At 34.8% G+C, this 18,809-nt stretch overlaps 1 pseudogene; it reads right to left on the minus strand.

Moving 5' to 3' along the window:
* Window positions 1–5,878: 5,878 nt before the first annotated feature.
* LOC125775974 (small nucleolar RNA U3) lies at window positions 5,879–6,008 on the minus strand (annotated as a pseudogene).
* Between the last annotated feature and the right edge of the window lie 12,801 nt (window positions 6,009–18,809).

Consider the following 18,809-nt stretch of genomic DNA (forward strand, 5'->3'; position numbering starts at 1 on the left):
ACTTCACTGAGAATGGTATGAATGTATGTCAAAAATGGGTTGAATCGGACCAACACTTCTCTTAGCCGCCATATTCCTAATATAAAGATTTTCGAACTTCCGGGTGACTTTGTACCGCATATATCGGCCAATATGTGAGTTATTCTAACGCAAATTAGGGCAGGTATTTTACTCAGTCCATCTTTGTGCCGAAAAATAATAATTTGTCAACAACTTGACATAGCCCCTATATAACTAATGTCATGAGTTTTTTTAGTATGTGACTCGTTAGTAGTACGGTGCTTTAAAAAAATATATGAAATGGGGTCGATACTTCCCCAAATTCCATATAATACATATAATAAATTTCATTTTTCTAACATACCCTATGTGACAGTTATTATAGGAGTTATGTATGTACATACATATGTATATAGAATGTTATAAACATGTATGTATCTTATGTATCTTCTTCTTCTATATAAATAAAAATGAATCGCCAAAATGTACATATCGCTCATTTGCTGCAAGACCGGCATAATTCAAAAAACGTGATTTTGGAGTTAATGCTGCAGAATTGTTCGTTATATCATACTTCATGTTGAGTGAAAAATTCATATGAATACCTCTTATATGCTCCGCTTGAGAAGAGGTGTAATGTTGGAGTCACCGTGTAAGGTTGTAGTAAGTTGAAAACTTTAAACGCGTTTTCTGGCGAATCGATTTTTTTGACTTATGCCGGTCTTGCAGCAAATGAGCGATATGTACGCTCATAACTTTCATACGACTCAACCAAATTTGATACAGTAAAACCTGTAAAGTTGGACACCCTTATAACTTGGACAGTCGCTCAAATTGGACAAAAAGTTCTGTACCAAATAATATCGTACAAAATATCCATATATTCACTGCTTAATTTGGACACTGTCTATTTTGGAAGTTGGACAAAATTTGACTCAATTTTTAAACAGAAAGCATTAAAATCCCTTTATATCTTGGACAATACATTTAATATGTATGCATATTTTTATGCTATTTACTTATGTACTATACCTATGTATATTACACACAAATGTACATAATTGTATTTCGGCATCAATGAAATTTTTCAAACGATGCAATGCAGCTGTTTTTGCGTACATATGTATCAAATTTCATGGATTAGCTATTGACACAATTATGCATATTTGATCTGTTGTTGCAATCATGTCAAAAAGAAAACACCCAGTGGAGTTATCTCTGAAAATTAAAAGTGAGATATTGAATGAACCGGCTAATAAAAGCCTATCTATAAGGAAATTGGCAGAAAAATATGGAGTTTCCAAATCAACAATCGCTAATATTAAAAATAAAAAGGAACATAGACGTATGATAAATGTATTACTGATTTTGAGAAAATAAAAGAGGGAGTGAAGTCGTTTTTTGAAAAATGCAGGTCTAAGAATATTCCGATCAGTGGCCCAATAATTCAAGAAGGCTAAGCTATTGGCTTCTGAGTTACAAATAGAGAACTTCAAAGCAAGCAATGGGTGGTTATAATCTTTCCACTTGAGATATAACATTAAATTTACAGCTTTAAGTGGTGAAGGAGCAAATGTAGATCTTAAAGCTGCCTCAGTTTGGAAAGAAAAACTTCCTACTTTTCAAAAATTATTTACCTGAGAATCAGTTTAATGCGAATGAAACTGGATTGTTTTATCGTCAATTATCTACTCGAAGTCTCGTTGCAAAAGGCGCAGTTTGTAAAGGAGGTAAACTGGCAAAAAAAAGACTGAGCGTATTGTTTTGCTGCAGCAGTACAGAAGTAAAGTTAATGCCGTTGGTTATAGGTAACGCTGCGAAGCCGCGAGCATTTCACCGATATAAAATCGACACTCAAAATTTTATTGTGCAATGGGTTCACAATAAAAAGGCTTGGATGACAAGTGTAATTTTGCAGTATTGGCTTAGTTCTATCAATGACCAAATGAAGAAGCAAATAGAAAAATTATTTTGTTCATTGACAACGCTACAAGCCACAGTTTAATAAATGAATATTCAAATGTGTTTGTAAAGTTTTGGCCACCAAACCTAACGGCAGAAATACAACCTCTCGACCAAGGAATTATTCAAAATGTAAAAGCAAAATATAGATCAAAAACGATGCATATTTTTCTAAAACATAAGTTGTACATATTGTATATCCGTATTCTAAAATGTGTTAATTTTTGTTTTTGTATTACACACTTATATATTGAATTCAATGTACGTTTTTTAAACTATTTTTTAATATAAAGTCAATAAAATAAGAAAATAATCATTTCTTTATAACATGGACACTCGCATAAGTTGGACAAAAAGTGATGAACCGCAGGCGTCCAACATAGACAGGTTTTACTGTAATTCTTTCTAAATGTTCGTTGAGGTTCAGGGATGGTTTCTGCGGAGAAAAAAAAAGTGCGTGGAGTCCCTACGCGCGGATGAAGTTGTACTTCTTAGTGATATTCAGAAATGCATATCATTTTGTATGAAAGAAAACTAGAAAACTTAAATTCACATTTTATAAATTTATTATGCACATAAAATGAAGAATAAAGCAAAGTCTAAATGAATGAATTTTGACTCAGAAAGTAGTTCCGTCTCTTCGTTGCGGAAGAGAATATGCAGCGTAATCATCTCTCTTTTGTTCTTCGCCAATTTGGCTGCCGGATTGACTTGTGAAGATCAGTTTTTTGTTGGTGACATATTCATATGTGTACGCATATGTATGTTTGTATGCTTGTGATTTATTTGTTCGGCAATGTATGCAATATATACATATAAGTATATATGAATGTATGAGCATGCAAGTCAATGCGCGCACATGCGTATACATACACTCATATGAGCATGTGCAGATACACAGATAGGATAGAAGATGTATGCCTTTTAACATCGTATACTATACAAATAAATATTTTTCTTACTAATAGAAATTAAAATAAAGAAAAATATTTATTTTTATAGTATACGATGTTAAAAGCAAAAACTTAAAAATTTATTCTGTCGGGATTCGATCCTGGGACCTGTGTTAGCATCTTGACCTTCCAAGCGCTTACCACCAACACCACCATTGACAATTAGATTGCGCTGACTTAAGTATGATGTGGTTATGAATGCAAGAAACATACGATGGTTCTAATAATTTTGTTTAAGTATAGAAATATACATACTTTGTAGAACATTTGCTTTCGCAATAAATTTATCACAGCAATATACATATACATAATATGTATATACAGTGGCTCACAGCTTATTTGACCCACCTCATATTTTCAAAAATAAATGAGTATAACTTTTTAACTAAAAAAGGTAGCAAAAAAATAAAAACGCAGTTTTTTTTAGTGCATATTAAAGAAATAATAAAACGCTTAAGTTTTATTAAATTAACAAAAGGTTTCATATTTATTGAACATAAAAGACAAATACTGATTATTTCAATGTCACAGCTTATTTGACCCATTTCTTAAATTAAATAAAAATTAACAAAATAACAAAAGGATAACACAATTTTAATATTTTGTATGGCCTCCCTTCTCGTCTATGACCATTTTTAGGCGCTTTGGCATTGATTCCACCAATTTTTTTGTTGTTTCTGGAGGTATTTTAGCCCACTCCTCCATCAACGCAACTTTAAGATCGTTTTTATTGGAGATCTGTCGTTTGCGGATATTGGTATCCAAAATGGACCACAGGTTTTCAATCACGTTTAGGTCGGGTGATTGTGCCGGTGGTTTCATCACATGTGGGCAATTATAAATTAGCCAAGTTTGAACGATTCCTGAAGTATGTTTGGGATCGTTGTCTTGGTAAAATCTAAAAACGTCCTTTACTCCCAGATCCTCGGCGCTTTGAATCAAATTATCCTTAAGGATAATGAGATAAAGCATTTTGTCCATTGTTGACTCTATGAACTGAAGCCTTCCAACACCTGCAGCCGACATACAGGCCCACACCATTACATGGCCACCACCATGCTTTACAGTCGGCTTTAAGTGCTTATCTTGAAGCTCTGTATTGGGCTTCCTCCACACATATGAACGTCCATCGGATCCAAAAATATTGAATTTGGACTCATCAGCAAAAATGACATCATTCCAGAATCCTACATCCTTCTTTAAGTGCTCCTTTGCGAACTTCAAGCGGTTGTCTCTATTTTTTTTATTTATAAACGGCTTCTTGCGAGCAACTCGGCCATTAAAATTATGTTCTCTTAAAACACGTCGAACAGTTTCTGTACAAAATGTTTTGCCGGTTATGTCCTGCATCTCACTGGCTAGTTTGGGGGCTGAAATCCTTGGGTCTTTTTTAACTTTTTGCACAATATAGCGTTCATCACTTTTACTAAAAATCTTGTTTGGCGCTTTTCTTCCTTTATTTTCGATGCGGTTTTCGAAAATGAATCTGCGGATGATGGCTTTCACGGTACCATCTGGTATATTCACAATTTTTGCAATTTCTCGCCGAGAAAGTCCATTTTTATGGTGTTTAAGGACTAATTCTCGTTGTTCGATTGTTGTGCGTCTTCCCATGGTTTTAACACGTGTTTTCTTAACAAAATCCAATCAAAAGTGAAAATTCTATGTGCGAATATAATTAGCAAAGTATAAACAAAAAAAGCACCGTTAGGCTAAGCTTCTTGGAAGAGAAGCTGTACATTAAATGCAGTGGGTCAAACAAGCTGTGACATTGAAAAAATGAGTATTTTTCATTTAAGTTGAATAATTATGAAACCTTTTGTTAATTCAATAAAACTTAAGCGTTTTATTATTTCTTTAATATGCACTTAAAAAAACTGCGTTTTTATTTTTTTGCTACCTTTTTTAGTTAAAAAGTTATACTCATTTATTTTTGAAAATATGAGGTGGGTCAAATAAGCTGTGAGCCACTGTAAATATTGCTGTGATAAATTTAATTTCTATTAGTAAGAAAAATATTAATTTGTTAGTATACGATGTTAAAAGCAAAAAATTAAAAACTTATTCTGTCTGTATTCGAACCTGGGACCTGTGTTAGCATCTTGACATTCCAAGCGCTTACCACCAACACCACCATTGACAATTAGGTTGCGCTGACTTAAGTATGATTTGGTTATGAATGCAAGAAACATACGATGGTTCTAATAATTTTGTTTAATACTATGTTCAGACCGACACCTAATCACACGATTTCGGCTGTTGCATGGATTATCCCACTAATCTTAAAAATTTATCAAGATTTCGCCATACAGAAATGACAGTTCCAAATCACTTCATTGAAATGATTTGAAACTGATCCACGCTAAATCTGTCCGTGCGACTCTGATTTTGCGCAATCTACTTGTCAGCACTGGAAAAATACTAGTCAGCACTGGAAATCTGTTACGTTATCACAGCTGATTTAGACACTACAAAGGGAAAAAAATGTAAACAAACAAATTTTTTTTAAAGCAATGAATCTAATTTCACCTGAAAATCGATTTAACAAATGAAAAATGCATCCATTATTTCTATTACATGGAAAATATTAAAAAAAAACGGCTTTTATTTCAAAATACCATATGACAATCTTTTCTTTTGATAAATATTAAGCCATGTGAATTCTTGAATGACAATAACAGCTGTTTTTTGATCTTTCTAACCGCAGTGAGAACACTGTTGGGTTATGAAATGATTAAATGTAATCTAATCTTTGAAATTTTCGGTCTGAGAAGTATAGTCTTAATAAATTTATTATTAATTTTTTGCTTACTAATAGAAATTCAATTTATCACAGCAATATTATGTATATGTTTATGTATATTGCTGTGATAAATTTATTTTCTATTAGTAAGAAAAAAATATTTATTAGTATAGATTTCCAAAAGCACAGAAATGATTCTGTGAATTTATTCATTAAAATCGCCACTCAGAAGTCATTTTATCCCTTGTAAGCGAGCGATTTTATAAAATCTCACGCTCCCAGATAAAACCATATACCTCGTCCTCGTGGGTCAGTTTCAAAAACCACAGAAATGATTCTGTGTGATTCTGAAAGGCCAACGCAGAGTATTTCAACCAAAACATACGTAAAATAGTTGAGAATTCGCAGAAATGAAAGACAAACGAAAGAAAAAGAAGTATAACTTCAATAATGCACAAGCATACAAACATACATATGCGCACACATGTGAATATGTCACCAACCAAAAATTGAAACATTGTTCTACAAAAACAACAACAGCATAAGCATGGCAACATTGTGTTGTGTTGTTGTGTCGGCCGAGCTGTGCCGAAAGAAACGAACAAACGATCGCCGATTATCACCGCTTCGCTTGCTGCTCGCACATCTTCGCAGACAAGGTTGCGTTACATTCATATGGATGGAGCGAGGTTGCGCAACTTTGCGTTACTTTTATATGGAAGGTTGCGCAACCAGAATCTATCGCAACCTTTTCCGGCGTCGTATAAGAAGTATAACTTCAAAAATTCGTATAATTCCAATCTTGATGAAATTTTCAGAGAATGTTCTGTGGGAATCGGGGAAGGTTTGGAAATAAACAAGCCTGTATGCTTTTTTTGGGGAAAAGTCGGAAAATTGGACAATTCCAAAAGTAAATTTTTTCCATACAATTTTTTTTTCAATTTTTTGAATCGTTCAAATTTGTCGTTTGTTTCAAAAAGTTTTGAAAATTATTCAGTGCAAATGTTATGTGCGTTGCACATAAAGTGATCGATTACAAATAGAAATTTGTTACGATGCCAAGAAGAAGTCGCGCTAATATCGGTCGGCGTTCTTTTTGGCATCAACATACATTAGCAGCCCAAGGCACATGACCGAGTACTCCCAGGATGCGATGACAAACGTTCGGTATTATGGATCGCGGTCAATCAGCAAGCGATCGTCACGATGTCACAGCAAGACTTTTCAAGCAACAGCTTCAGTGGACATTATCTTGAAGCAACGCATGTATGGTGCTGTTAGATGCTAGATGTACTCTGTTGAGTGGCAAAAAAGAGGTTTGCCGCACGCACACATTCTTCTTTGGATGGTGGATGGTGGTTACACCAGATCAAATTGATGAAATCATTCAATCATGCGAAAATTCCTGATGCAAAGAAAGATCTAGTATTATACGAAGTGATAAAAGTCAATAAGGTTCATGGACCTTGCAGACACCACAATCCCACTTCGGTTTGTATGTCTCACAATAAATGCACGAAACAGTATCGAAATGCTTTTCTTTCGGAAATACAAACTAGAAATGATGGATATCCACTCTATTGGCGTTGCTCACCAGACGACAATGGCAGAACATTCAGCATTCAATTTAGAACAGTGAATATCGAAGTTGACAAACCATGAAACGTACTATATTCACAATTATTGTCTAATTCACATTCTAAACTCATATCAATGTTGAGTATTGCAGTTTGGTGTAATCGATCAAATACGTTTGTAAATACGTCACCAAAGGAAGCAACATGGCGGCTATTGGTCTTGAACGATACGGTCGAAACGTGAACTGCTATAAAACGCTTTATAGGACGTTTACTTTTGCAATGCATGAAAGTTTTCCAACTGTTGTGCGTCTCGCGGTTCAATTTCATTTAAGTCATTGCCTATTGTGAGTGGTACAGTGTGTGGAACTTTTTAAGAACCATGCCTGCAATTACAATTGCTGGAACATGATAATCAATGGAATCAAGCGATAGACGATTCGATAGTTACTTCGCATACCACTGAAGTGCGCACACTTTTCGCGAAGATCAGCTTTCAAATCCACGTCAATTATGGGATACGAACAAAAATGACAGTACCGAAGAAATTTTACATCGTATTTGCTAAAAATTGGAATTGGGTCAATTCCGGTTTATACTTCCGATGGTTTGATATCAATTCACGAAAAAATAACTCAACACAATTGTTTGGACATTGGCCAAATTATTTGCTGTCAAAAATACCGATGTTGTTGCCTCGAAACTGGAAGATTCAAAGTCGATTTCCGTGAGACTCGCATTCATACAAGTCGATCGATCGTATTGACAATGAAAACGACGCCGTGAATTATCCAGTGGAATTTCTAAATTCTTTGGAGAGGCTTGGTATGCCACCGCATCATTTGCGTCTCAAAGTTGGATCTGTCGTTGTTATGTTTCGCAATCTTCATGCGCCAAACCCCGTAACCCGACTGATTGTGGCGCACATATCTGATACAAGGGTGGCAGAATGCTTAATTCTACGAATAACTTTAAGTTCGAACGATTTGCCATTTCAGTTCAAATGTACATTTAAATGTGCATTTAAGATGACAATCAACAGGACACAAGGATAATTGCATAGTATGTGGCATAAATTTGGAAATGCTATATTTTTCACAGGGCCAGATATACTTGGCGTGCTCATGAGTTGTAAAACCATCTTTTCTGTAACCCGGAACAGAAATTGAAAAATGTGGTTTATCACGCGTTACTTTCTTTTCATTTCAAAACACATAATTTCACGCAGAACAACGGCTGCGGGGTCGGCTAGTTGTTTATAAAATTGCTTGTATATCAGTCCTCTGGTTAAGGTTTTATACCTTGAAGTGTTTCCCTGGCTTTGATTCCTGCCGCGAGAGTATAAAATGTTTGGTTGCTAGCGAAATTAGCTCTTCCTTACTTGTTTTATAATGTGGTCGGATCAAATCGGCAAGTACACAAATTTTGGATCCGGTCTTTGAAAATTTGACATGTTTTTAAGTCTTTTGGGCGATTCTAAAGTAGTTTTTTTTACAGCAATATGGAATCCAGATTAAAGCTTTCATTGCTTTTGCAATATGGTCGTTATTATACCTTTAACAATTATTTATTCGATTAATTTTTAGTTATTTTTAGCTGCAATCAAATAAGTTTTTAAAATCCTACTTAATAGCAACATGTTCTTAACCATTTCTCATAGCTAAAATTAATAAAAATGATATAAAAAACATGACTATTATTGGTAGAATTTATCCATTAAGCTAAAATATTCTTTGTGATTTTCCTTTGCAACCAACCGAAACTTCTTAGAATAATATTTATTTCCAAAAGTAAATAAGGTTTTCTTTTAAAAATTATGAAATCTTCTTTTAAGGATTTTAAATTAAATTTCAGAACTTATATATATTTTCAAATATAAATGAAATTATACAGTTTTAAAATCAGCTCATATAATCAAATTCTTCAACATTTACGCCGATAATTGCACTATCTTGAAAATACACGCGCGCAAAGCAGAGAGATGCCATTGAAACCAATAGTATGTGCACAGGCATGAAAAACGCAAATGCACATACTAACAAACTGTACAAAGTTTAAGTACTGTTGCCTAGTATCTGAGTAAAATGTGTTGATCCCGCCCACTTGACATGGACATATGAACACTTCTTGCACCGGGAATTACGCAACCGAATGCTCTACTAAATAACCTACACACACATAACATACGACATATTGCCTTGCGGGTTATTGCAACGCACATAAATTAACGCCACAGAGCTTTCGCCTGATCGCTTGTTTAGTCGAAGTGCCTAAAAAGGCTGCTTCACGTTCACACATACTTGTATGTATATTTAGCGAGTTCACATTTTAGTTCAATAGAAGCACTCGTATTAGCTTGAAATACCAATTTTATTTAGAGAGTATTGCAAATGCAATTTGAAAGTGCAGTTATTTTTATTCGACCTCTTTCTAGTATTTTTTTCTGTATGACAAAATATGTTACTACCAGCTGCATTTATTGGCGACGCTTTAAGTAATTTATTTTACTCTCTCACGTGCTTTACTGCCGCTAAAGAACCGATTTCATCTGACTTTTTCTACGATATCAACACTTACTTCTATTAATGGCAAATTTTCAGTTCTTCAGTCAAACCTCTTTCCTCTGCATCTGGCTAGAAATACTGGGAATAAAGATGTAAAGTTTTTGCGTTTGCGGTAGATTTGATAATTACCTTGCTTGCTGGGACAGGAGCAAATTACTTAGCGTATTTGAGAAAGTTATTTGACTTCGCACGAAGGAATTCTACTTTGAAATTCGAAGATTCGTATGATTCTATAGAGAACTATTTTAATTTTTTATAACTAAGCCAAAAGTTGAAGTTTTCCCTCAAATAATCCAAATTGAAGTCCATTAGGGGGCTATACCAGTGTGCAACTTAAAAAAAAAAAAAAAAAATATTTGCTTTTTCGATAGCTTATATTTCCATGAATATCCTGTGAAATCTTGAATAGTTTTTGGATGGCAGCGTTCTAAAGAGCGACCGCTCGGAGTTGCAAACATATATAAATGAAACTTTAAACCCGTTTTTCTCGAAACGACATTTTTCAAAATTGCTGACGTCATAATTAAACGAGAAATTGGCCGATCGACTTCAAATTAAAACTGAGTATTTTTGAATATATTTGCCATACAATAAAGTAAAATCTCTTTGATTGGACCATTTTTTACATAAAACAAGAAAAACCGTTAACTTCGGTTGCACCGAAGCTAAATACCCTTCACAGCATTTCTGTTAGTAACTATGTGTTCAGTTTGTATGGAAGCTATATGCTATAGTAATCCGTTCTGAACAATTTTTTTGGAGATGACATTGGTTCTTTAGAAAATAATATATACCAAATTTCGTGAATATATCTTGTCAAATGTGAAAGTTTTCCATACAAGCATTTGATTCCGATCGTTCAGTTTGTATGGCAGTTATATGCTATAGTTAACCGATGTGAACAATTTTTCCGGAGATTACATTGTTGTCTTAGAAAATAATCTATACCAAATTTCGTGAAGATACCACGTTAAATGCGAAAGTTTTCCATTTAAGCCCTTGGTTCCAATCGTTCAGTTTGTATGGCAGGTATATGCTATAGTTACCCGATCTGAACAATTTTTTCGGAGATTATATTGTTGCTTTAGAAAATAATGTATACCAAATATATATATATCTTGTCAAATGTGAAAGTTTTCCATACAAGAACTTGATTCCGATCGTTCAGTTTGTATGGCAGCTATATGTTATAGTTAACCGATCTGAACAATTTTTTCGGAGATTATATTGTTGCTTTAGAAAATAATGTATACCAAATTTCGTGAATATATCTCGTCAAATGTGAAAGTTTTCCATACAAGAACTCGATTCCGATCGTTCAGTTTGTATGGCAGCTATATGTTATAGTGCTCCGATATCGGCAGTTCCGACAAATGAGCAGCTTCTTGAAGAGAAAATGACGTTTGCAAAATTTCAAAACGATATTTTAAAAACTGAGGGACTAGTTCGTATGTATACAGACAGACGGACATGGCTAAATCGACTCAGCTCAACATACTGATCATTTATATATATACTTTATAGGGTCTCCGACGCTTCCTTCTGGGTGTTACAAACATCGTGACAAAGTTAATATACCCTGTTCAGGGTATAAAAACGATCTTTTTTCTCAATTACGCCATTTTCTTAATTTTCGATATTTTTCAAAGATCGAAGGAAATATCTTTAAGTTTAAGAAGCTTTTCAAATTTTTTTTCAGCAACTCATTTGGCTGGAATCATGCCAGCAGTTGGGGCACTTTTTTTTGGCCCCTCCGAAAATAGCCCATAACTCCGTTATTTTTCAACATTTTTGTAAAAAAAAATTCTTTAAATATAGCTGAAAATTTACTTTATTACGTTCAAAGAAGTTCGAAATGTTCAAATCGTAGTTTCTCTTAAAAAAATCACGAAAATCACCTAATTTTTCACGCGTCACCCTTTCATCATACCAGTGCTGAGAAGTCTGTTATTACTACTAACTGAATAAAAATTTTGCTTTTGTTCAAATATATTATCTTTTCTGCAAAAATAATATGAAAATACAATTGAATTTGTAAAGTAAAAATTCCAAATCACTGAGTAACATACAATGTATTTAAATAGCAATTGTGTTATGTTTTTATTCCCTGAACAGAGTAAGTTAATTTTCGTACGAAGTTTGTAACAGCCAGACAGAGAGCCAGAGTCTATAAAATACTACTGTGGGAAGAAAATAGTAAGACTTTTTAATTTAAATTTCGGTCGGAAACTCATTCGTCGAAATATTTATTTTTGACTGTCAGCGATATCTGTGTCAAATGTCACATCAAAATAATGATTAGTGTTTGCTATACGCTCGTCTTTATGAAACACATGAAGTTCATTTGGCGAGTTTTACGATACGTAAAATTATTCAACAACGAAACGCTCATAATTTTGGAAAAAGTTTTCGGTGATAATTGTTTGTCTTCAGCAAGTGCTTTTGATTAGTACAAATTATTCAAAGAGAATCGAGAACACGTTGACGATGAACCACGTTTAGGACGGCCGTCAGGTGATGTTAATAGCAGACAATCAACATGTCAATAAAATAAAGGCACTGGTGCTTAAGAATCGACGATAAAAAGTCAAAGATCTTGCTGCCGTCTTTCAATATCAGAAGGATCAGTGAAACCCATTTTAAAGACAATTTTTCCTCACCACCCTTATAGTGAAGGGTTCCCTTTTGTAAGTATATTTTTGCGCCAACCTCTTTCAAGAAGTCAAACCCAATAATCCCGTCAAATGTTTCAAGTTCGGAAAGAAGGTAAAAAGGAGCCGTCACCTTTCTTTAATCACGGCAGTACCGTTGATGGACCTAACTTTAAATGAGTTTTCTGCATTCCTTACACCTTTTAAATTTCCATTAGATTTTACAAAATTTTTTTTCGCTTCGATATCGATAGGGCAGGAGCGACCTACGTCTAAAAAATTTATTTCTTCCAGAAATTCACATTGTGACTCGTTTTCAAATTTTCAACTGAATCTTGGGTTAAGTGATTAACCCTTTGAATTTTCGAAATATTTTGCCTATCGCTATAGCGAGGTCTTTTCATTGTTTCCCTTTCTTGAGAATGTAGGTTATTATTTGATTAAATTTTTGGGATGCCATTCGTGTTCTCTGAAAATCTCAGCTCTCCAATTTGGATTATAATTCCCTCCTTGCTTGTAGTGCGATAGAGTCGGATCAATCTCCATAGGGGTTGCCGCATCTAAATGTTTTTTTCCACTTGTTTATAATGAAGAGAGTGGTGTGGAGCAATTGCCCCTCCATTATTTTTCCCCCCTGAGCTGAATCCATTTTACTGTAGAAAGAATTTGCAATCGAATATCGAGCAATATTTCCTTCCAGTTCTTGTGCTAATACCAATGCGCTGGGCATGTCTTTAGGTTGCGACGAAAACATGATGTCGCTTGCTTCCGCAAGCCAGAAACAAAAACCCTGAAGGCATCTTTCCTATATTTTTGGCAAAGTAACTCTATCAGTTTTTTTTGCGTTCAATCAACATAATAGTTTTATTTATTTTCAAGGTCAATTTATTTTCGACCTCCTCGTAAAACTCGGCAATTGAAAGTTTTCCTTGCCTAAGAGTTGACATTTCCTGTTGAATCAAATAGACTGGTCGCTGGTCAGCATAAGTAAAGTCAAATCGCGCGATGATCGCCTTGAATTGAATTGCACGGTATTGAATGACGATAACACTTGTCGGCTGAGCCAACAATTTTATTTCTTATTATTGCTACTGCTTGGTAGTGTTTCGAACAGTTTTCATAATTTTCAAACAACTTATAGGCAGCAAATACAGCTTGCCTCCAACTAACGTATTGTGACCTTTCGCCACTGAATTTCGGCAGAATTTTAATTATTTCTAAAGATACTTACCTCATACCGACCAACCGTGTCTATAGGTACTGCTTCATATTCCTTCACTTTCAATGGAGTTTCTAAAGCCTTTGTCTGTCAGCTGTCCTATCATGCTGGCAATTGTCCTTGGAATAGTTTCGCTAATCCTCCAGTAGTCCTGTAGTCCTCAGTATTCTTTATTTTGGTTCCATCCGTGTTGGGCGCCAATTATTTTTCCAGTCCTATCGGCTGTTGTCCAGGAAATAAAATCACAGTTAACTTTTACAATCAAATAATTTTTATTAAGCACTATATGCTTTTATTCAAGTCTGGCTTAAGACTAAAAATTAAAAATATGAGCCCTGCCTGATTCCCTCTACTTAGCACAATTTCGGCAATTCTGCTGTTACTGCACCTGATACTGTTGTTGTTGTCTAGCTGCACCTGCTGTTGTTGTTGTCGTTTAGACAAAAATTGAATCCCTGCTACCGCGCTGATATTGGGGTAGCGAAGAATTTGCCAGTAGATGAGAAAATGCTGGCGCCTTCTATTCCCACGCTTACTGGCTGGTGTGGAGTAGCTCTAATAACGCTACAGTGGGCAGACTAGCAGACTCATGTGTTAAGTTATATAAAAGCCATAACGTGCTGAGTCAATTTAGTCATGTCTGTCTGTATGCCAGTAGTTCTTCTGGCCGTCCCTGTATATGCAAACCAGTCCCTAGTAACACATAGCTGTCACACAAACGGACCAATCAAATTCAAGTTTTTGTAAGGAAAGCTTTTTAATCTTCCAAGATATCTGCATCGTAAGGGGTATTTTAGTTAGTCTAGAAGCAGGTAACTTTAGGAGTAAATGAAAAAACATTCACGAATTAACAGCTGGTACACACGATTCACCCCTTTTAGCAATTTGAAACCAAAAATATTGAAAGAAAAACAAGTACGGAAGGACTCTGTTCGGGTACAACCGAAAATTTTATACTCTAGACAGTTGCGAGAATGAAAGCAAGGGAAATACTTTAAGGTGAAAAAGCAAACATGTAGAATAAAGCCAGCCAGATAATAGAAAAACCTGATGCTAATTATTTAGGGGCTAGGCCAAGTTTTCGCTGATACCCCATATATATACAATACATATATATGTGGGAATCTATTGTGAATGGGCATTAGAAGAAGACGAAGATTAGATAAAACGGCAAGAAGAGACACAGTTGAACAGCGACAGTAAGAGTGTAAAGACGTGCCTACTAAGTTCCACACTTATTAATAAAACTACATTTGTTAAATGAACATATTATGATATACTTAAACAATAAACCTGTGAATATCTGTTACATAAACAATAAACCTAAGTATATCTATTAACTAAACAATAAACCTACTTATATATAGCTTAGTTGTAGGTGATTCATACAACCGTTAGTAGAACCAAACTAGTTTACTCTGTAGCAACAAGTTCCAAGACTGTAAAACTGTGTTAAAAATCAGACAATGCTTAATATTCCAATCGCGTAAATAATCAGTAGAAGAGGGGAATATAGATTTCATCCTTTCAAATTTAAGATACGCATAAATGATCAGTCTTTACCGCTCTCATCTTCTGTCATATCTCTGAAGTCACGCAAAAGTCTGCGCGCACTTTCAATCTGCTGAAATGAAGGTCAAACTTCTTGCATCTTAGTCAACGTGATTTTTAAGTAAATTTCATTGTTAGTGCAAAACTATTTCCTTTATGGAGGTATGTCTATGTGCATATGTTCGTATAAGTACTAACTTTACCAAGGCAAAAAAACAGAAGCAATATCAATTTTTTTCTTTGTTATTTTTTTTAAGTCTCTTGTTGGCAGTTTCAGCGATAACATTTCACAATTGTACTTGCATTTTCAATAATGATTGCAATATTCTTCAATTATGGCGATTTCCATTTACCTTGTAGTGTTCCGAGATACATGTAGTATATTTCTATCAAGTATTTTCCTCTGTTTATATTTACATATAACTGAGATGTAAGGGGAATCTGTATAAATGTTATACATAAATATATACCAAATCTTAATCACCATATCACCATGCCGATGAAATTTCAAATATCTTCGCAATTAATAACTAAAATTCGCAACAATTCCGAAAATATATATATTCGCGTCACTTTAATGACATCTACTTTCATGTAGACATCAAATGAGCAGAATGCAGCTCCTTACACATCAGCTTTTCTTTTTTACCCCACTCACAAAAATATATTATACGAAGTCACTTCATAGTACGCATATGATGCTACAACATATGAAATGATGTGTTGTCATCTCAACAGATTTCAACAGATTGCATCACCTTTCGTCACATCACATCACTTGGCAATGTCATATCACATCAAAACCTTAGATTTAGATTTGTCGGTTATCTTACAGAAAAACGTTGCATCTTTTTATTTACATGAATCGCAAAGGCCTTTCCAATCAAAACGTCTTAGGTGCTCACTACATACCCTTTAGAGTATAAGAAGGCGCTTGATAATCCATATTAGGATTGGATGCCAAGGCATTTGAAAAGCAACCAATATTACAGGCTTCTAGGTAAGCGCCATGTCGACGTTTATTACTTTTGTTGTTAAAGCATATCATATAGATTGAATATGTATGTATGTGCACATTTGCATAGGATATTTGTGCAATAACAATTTTATGCTTGTATTAATACGCAACAAGTGAAAAGATTCGGACAAACTCACAGAAAAAGCACTCAACACACAAAAAGCTAAAATCTGGTTGAAGTTATAAAACATATTTAATGCCTTTTGGGAAGCAATTGAGTCAAACAATAACAAGGTCAATACCAATAGAAAGGAATATGAGTTTATATCAGAGAAAATGTTGAAGGAATAACAAATTATTCAGTGTGAGGCATAAATAGAGAAATAAAAATATAGTGAGAGTTGTTTTGTTTGAATTCCAAAGCTTCTATTTTGAAAGCTAACAAATCAATTTGACTTAGTTTAATATATATTATTTAGAAATTTCAGAAGCATAAGACTTTTGGAAAAGACGTAAACGAAAAAAAATATGTTTTTGGATTAAAAAATTGTGATATATTGGATCTATTAATATTATCAACGGAAGCTTATTACCCATGTATCTTAGTGCAAAAATGACTTTTACCAGAACGAAACAAACAACTAAAGTAAAAAAGAAACCTTTGTCAATATCTAAAGTAAAATCAAAAAATCCCATATGAAATATATGGGAAAACTAAAATGATTTAGATAGGATTAAAATTGGATCCGATTTTCAAAGGACAAAAACTAAAGCTTTATGTGGTAAAACAAAAAAGAAAATTAAGTTGGGAAAACAACGGACACCTTAATATAAACCATACCAATCATATAATCAGTTAGAATTCCATTATTGTTCTTTACAAAAAATCACTGACATACATATGTATGTTGCTGACAGGAGAAGTCAAGTACACAATTTTAATGTACATACAAATTAAAAAAAAAACATAATGAAGGTATATTTATAAATAGTTGTTATATCTCATTAATTGAATAGACATTTATAATATAACAAGTAAGGAAGGGCTAAGTTCGGGTGTCACCGAACATTTTATACTCTCGCATGATAATGTGATAATCGAGATTTCATTATCCGTCATTTAAATATTTTTATACTCTCGCAACAAAGTTGCTAAGGAGAGTATTATAGTTTTGTTCACATAACGGTTGTTTGTATGTCCTAAAACTAAAAGAGTCAGATATAGGGTTATATATACCAAAGTGATCAGGGTGACGAGTAGAGTTGAAATCCGGATGTCTGTCTGTCCATCCGTCCGTCTGTCCGTCCGTCCGTCCGTGCAGCTGTAACTTGAGTAAAAATTGAGATATCATGATGAAACCCGTATTTCTTGGCTCCATAGGAAGGTTAAGTTCGAAGATGGGCAAAATCGGCCAACTGCCACGCCCACAAAATGGCGGAAACCGAAAACCTATAAAGTGTCATAACTAAGCCATAAATAAAGACATTAAAGTGAAATTTGGCACAGAGGATGGCATTAGGAAGGGGCATATTTGGACGTAATTTTTTTGGAAAAGTGGGCGTGGCCCCGCCCCCCACTAAGTTTTTTGTACATATCTCGGAAACTACTATAGCTATGTCAACCAAACTCTATGAAGTCGTTTCTTTCAGACATTTCCATACACAGTTCAAAAATAGAAGAAATCGGATAATAACCACGCGCACCTCCCATACAAAGGTTATTTCGAAAATCACTAAAAGTGCGTCAACCGACTAACAAAAAACGCCAGAAACACTAAATTTTACGGAAGAAATGGCAGAAGGAAGCTGCACCCAGGCTTTTTTTAAATTGAAAATGGGCGTGGCGTCGCTCACTTATGGACCAAAAACCATATCTCAGGAACTACTCGACGGATTTCAATGAAATTCGGTGTATAATATTTTCTTTACACCCCGATGACATGTACGAAATATGGGTGAAATCGGTTCACAGCCACGCCTTTTTCCAATATAGCGCTATTTTGAATTTCATCTGATGCCTTCCCTGTATATTATATACATTAGGAACCAATGATGATAGCGGAATAAAACTTTACACAAATACGGTATTTGAACTGAGGTATCCCTTGTGGAAAAATTGTCGTGATCGAACTAGAACTATGCAAGGTCCCTGATATCGAACACGAAGAACTCAGTAATTGCTATTCGAACTTCTTCTTGGTCTGGCAATGGAACGTATGCTCCTGGTGTTGTGTGTTCACTGCCATTCAACAGGGTGGAGAAGTGTTCCCTCCATAATTAAAGTATGCTCTGGGCATCGATGACTAGATCACCTTGGGGAGTTCTGCATGAGTAAGCTCCGGTCTTGAAACCTTCTGTAAGCCGCCGCATTTTTTCGTAGAATTTTCGAGCATTACCCCTGTCTGCCAGCTTATCAAGCTCTTCGTACTCACGCATTTCGGCCTCTTTCTTCTTCTGTCTGCAAATGCGTCTCGCTTCCCTCTTCGATCGTAACGTTGCGAAGTAGGCAGCCTGTTTTCTCTCCGGTGCGACACGGCACTCCTCGTCATACCAGCTGCTCTTGTGCACTTTCCGAAAACCAATGGTTTCCATTGCAGCTGTACGTAAGGCGTTTGAAATGCCGTCCCACAG

This window comes from Bactrocera dorsalis, chromosome 1, assembly GCF_023373825.1.
Source record: "Bactrocera dorsalis isolate Fly_Bdor chromosome 1, ASM2337382v1, whole genome shotgun sequence".
NCBI classification, from domain to species: Eukaryota; Metazoa; Arthropoda; class Insecta; order Diptera; family Tephritidae; genus Bactrocera; species Bactrocera dorsalis.